This window comes from Sapajus apella, unplaced genomic scaffold, assembly GCF_009761245.1.
Source record: "Sapajus apella isolate SASKATOON/1434 unplaced genomic scaffold, GSC_monkey_1.0 scaffold62, whole genome shotgun sequence".
Lineage (NCBI taxonomy): Eukaryota > Metazoa > Chordata > Mammalia > Primates > Cebidae > Sapajus > Sapajus apella.
This window is the reverse complement of record NW_022437002.1, coordinates 18,947,980-18,952,774: the sequence shown is the minus strand read 5'-3', so window position 1 is coordinate 18,952,774 and position 4,795 is coordinate 18,947,980.

Sequence of the window (4,795 nt, the reverse complement as noted above, 5' to 3'; positions counted from 1 at the left end):
TTCGGGGAGCGTCATCTTTTAAGGCGGACAGTTTTCAGTCGCGGGATCTGAATTTATATTGTAAAATAATGCCAAAGCTGAGGTCATTGTTTTTGTTCCTTAACACAAATTAATAAACCGCTATGCAAAAGGATTTCTTTTCCATTCTGGAATTCTACCAAAATTCCCGGGGGCAGAGGTAGGGGGAGGCGTACGATCATTATTTCTTTATCCTGTGGCCCGTCTAGTGGTGTGCAGGTAAATGCTTTACAACTGGTTCCCACCCTGATTCCCAGCGTGTACCAACACCCACCATGAGCTAGTTCAAGCTGCCCATGCCAGGGCACTGAACACTGAATGGGGAAGGTATGCACAGTTTTACTATATATTATATATATTATATTACCAGTAGATACTAATTCCACTATCCAGCTATAGTCATGGCCTGCTACATAATTTATGAATCTCAGTGCAAAATGAAAATGTGGGATAAAAACTTTATTAACAATTCTAAGATGACAGAGCATTAAACCGAGCATATGTCCTTCTGGGTTCAGAGCCTGGTGTGGCTGCTCAGGTCCTGTGCCCCTGAAGGGCTGACCCTAGATGCCAGAGACATAAATAAACTTGAGCACAGATAACAGAAAAATGGAGTAAAAATAATTTGAAAGTGATGGTTTTAGTATTTATAATCTATCAGGTGGTGAACTAGGATCTAACAGGCCTGACTTCCCAAGCTGCTCTCTCCCCACCTCCCTGCCCCAGCAATCTTTATAGGTATTGCTTACATTTTATTCATTTATTCATTGATTTAGGCTAAAACAGGCATATGTGAGGTGTTGATTGACAGCCCTGAACAGTAAACCCAATCTCTGCTACAATTTTCTGTTCTCCCTACCACTGTCCCTCTCCCACCTACTGACCCCCCCCACCCCCAGCCCCGGCCCCATTCCTTAAGCCTACACTCCACTCTCTGGAGCCACATTTTATTTGGCAGGTAAGTGATTAAGACAGCCTCCGGGGTGGTGACTTCTTCAGGACCAAGCTTGTCCTGGACCCTTGCATGTTCCATTAAGCCACACACAGCTCCTTCTTACACAGACTTCCTACCTAACTCCAACCTTCAACTAGATGTAGTTATTTGACCGGGTCTCAGAATCTTCTGGCGTACACAGTTTCTTCTGGATAATGCATGGCATTTCAGCTTTTCATACTATTCCTCTATGCCCTGTTCCTTCCCCAAATCCTGCAGGTTGTATGGTGGTGGCCCTCATATGTTCACATAGTGATAGGGCTGAAGACCTCAGATCCAGGCTCTGCCTCGGGGTCCCAGCTGGTTGTGATATCTTGCCTGGTCTGGTCCCTGGGTTCTTCGTGCAACTAAGGAATAGTAGGTGTGGTTGGTGACCTTCTAGTGAGTTCTCTTGGCAGGGTCAGAGCCTGGGAACCCCTTGGCTCACCTAGGCCCACCCAGGTTCTTGCTGGTGGTGTGACTCCCTCTGAGGCTTAGACAGTTCCATGCAGTTACCCCTCTGCTCCATGTCCATTGCCACTGTCCAGCATACTTTTTGCATTATATCTAGGAGCTTAGAGAGGCTAGAAGGGATTGAAAGAGGCTTGAAGTTCAGGCCTTCTCTGCTTCACTGCCATTTTCACTCTGGTTTCTCCATGAAAGGACACAAGGTAAAATCCCTGGTGCTCTCAACTTTCCCTTCACTCTAGCTAAACCCCAATCCCAGGATTTTAGCCTAGAGGGGAAAAATTAGATACTCTCTTGACCACCCAGCCTCTGCCACTTTTTGCCTCAGTCCACCAGGCTGTGAGATGTGGGTGTTCCCCACAACCTCCATTCCATGTGGTAGAAAATATCCTTGTTATTGCTTGTGTTTTTGCTGCCCCTGGTGGAGAATGAAGTTCTGTAATCTACTCCAACAGGGCATGCTAATGGGAGAAGAAGGAATTTGGAAAATTATTCTGGCCAAAGACTGGTTTTAAAACTTGCTATAACTCAAAAAATATGATTCTGGAGACCAAAAACAGAGCAGTGCCTCCTTCCTTTTTTGGCATTTCTGCACAAATGTCCACTGAATTGAATTTTCTTGGCTACGGTATAGGGAATCAGAGACACCAAAAAATATTCCATCAACATGGATAGTGGTGCCTCTAGATGAAAATAAGCCATGTGAGACTCCCAGAAGGAGGCCTGTGCCTCCTCCAGTGCTCATCTGATGGCTCCTTCCATGTCAGACACAAGAGACAAGAAATGAAGGCCATTGAGAAACTGCTTCAATCCTACACACACCCCAAAGAAAACCGTATATTTGTCTACAAACAGGGCAGTGCAAGGTAACTAACCTTTGACTGAAATTATAATAATTCAGTATGGCAACATGTATCTTTGATCCATTAAAATGTAGAAGTATATTATTACTTAATAATAAATGCATTTGAAGAACATGGAAACCTGGGGACAAAAATCTAAAAGTTTGTGGAGCTATATCCCAGGATAGCATTACAGCCGACCAGTGTGGGATTCCAGAGATTTACAGCTCTCTGATTTGCTCATATGCCCAGTTAGTAAACATGGGTGAACATTGACTATGTCCCAGACCCGGTGCTGGGCACATGCTGGGAGCTCGATGCACTGGGGAGACAAGGGTCACCTAAGTACTCTTAAGGTAGTTCTCACAGAAAGTGATGCTGACACCCATGCCAGACAAAAGAGAGTAACGCAATCTGTCCAGGCTAGGGGGGATGCAGGTGAGGAGAAAACGTGGGAAAAGTTTTATAGCTGAGGAGATGCTTTTATTCATTCATTCATTTACTGAGTGAATATTTATTGTGAACTGACCATGTGCCATGAATCGCCCTGAGCACTGGAGTTGTGGCCTTGAACAAAATCAACATGGCCCTGCCTTCATGTGGCTTAGGGTCTAGTGGAACGGTATCTTAAAACGTCAGAAAGTATCTCTAGGTGGACAAGGTGGGAAAGGGCATTCTATATGGTGGAAAAGTGCATGAACAGAGCATAAAGTGGCCTGAGCTAACTGGATTGTGGGAGTTCTTTAGCGTGGCTGGAGCTTCAAGTGTCAGTGAGAAGGATGGGTGCTAAGAACACATATAGGGTGAAAGTCAGACCAAGAGAGCTTGGTAGGCCCAGTTAAGAAATTCAGACTTTACTTAAGGCCATGGGAATCCACTGAAAGGATTTAAGGTAGAAAATGAAATAGTTAAATAGTAGATTATTCTGAAAGCTACCTGAAATATAATGACAGCTAACTATTTATTGTATTCTCAGTAAGTGCCAAGTACTATTCTAAAGTAATTTACATGTACTTAGTTATTTCCTCCTCAGAATAACCAAGGTAGATGCTACCATTATCTCATTTTACCTATATAAAAACTGAGACACAGATTATGCAGCTTGCCCAAGGACATCAAGAGAGTAAAAAATGGTGTCCGGATTTGAATCTATGCAGTCTGCCTCTAGGTTCTGAGACCTTAACATTTATGAGAATAAATTGGGATGGGGAAGGTAGTGATAAGACTGGAACTAGGGAGACCAGGTCTGATGCTATTGCAATATTCAGATTAGATAGGATGGTGGCCTGGGCTGGGATTAATAGTGGTGCGGCAGGCCAGGTCTCACTAACACAGGCCTCCATAACAACTGTTTCAGTACTGACTGAATGCTTACGTTAAATATTAGAAACTGATAGAGCCAGTGCCTTTATACAAAGACTGGAATGTAACAAAAGCCCACCAAGAGTTTTGCCTAGGACTTACGGGCAAAGCATGACAAGATAATGAAGGAATTCTTATCAGGACTCATTTAGGATTAAACAAGTTTTATTGGGAGTCTGAAGAAACTCTCCAGGCTGCCACAAATAAGTTTATTGGGGGGTCTGAAGAAACTTCCCAAACCTCCATGATTTAACAGGAGACAAGATAAGGGTAGTCACTCCAGAACCTGGACCCATTTAGATTAAGTAAATTTGCAGAAGCTCCAGAGGAAGGTCTTCAAACTCAGATCCTAGTTATAGATTAAAATAAGTTAATCACATATGTCTTTAGATAAATGCACACTTACACAGACATATAGCTAAGAAGGTATGTAAGCTCTGAAAAAAACTTTGTAATTTTGAATTTGATATTTCCTAGGCCTTCTCCCTATAACCAGTTACAAAAATAAAAACTCTCTCCTTCCCCAGTTCATCTGCATCTCATTATTGGGCTGCAAGAATAATCAGTCTGACACTTGGTTTGGTCTGGGAACAAATTTAGTAAGCCAGCCAGGGGCCATCAGGACGGTGGTGTTTTCAACACTCAGCAGCTTGTGATGACACAGTCTTCAGGAGGTTCCCAGCACCTGCTGGGTGAGATTTTCCCAGGAATTTCTCCTGAGGGTTGTCCTATGTGCAAAATTGCATGTCCCTCCCACTATATGGGAAGCATGGAGGTCAGGAGTGGACAGACTCTAGGAGCGAGTTAACTGGGTTATATGCCAGCAGCCTATTGCTTTTCCGTATGCGCTTGTTAAGCCATTTGTCTGGTACTGCCAGGGGAGCAATAAGGCTTGCTCAAACACACACTCTGCCTTTTGGATAAAATCAGGTTTTAAGTTGGTTTTGAGTTTGTTCTGCCTGAATGCTCTCCTCCTTGTGTTTGTCCAAAATGTCTCCACTTTGTGTATCTGCCTTGTTGCTTTGATACCATGTAAACTTGAATATGGGAGGTGTCAGGTCCCTCCCTGCTGGGAGCCCTCTGTGAAGAAAAGAGAAATTTTTAAAGTAGCTCAATGGTTAAAAGTCAGCTT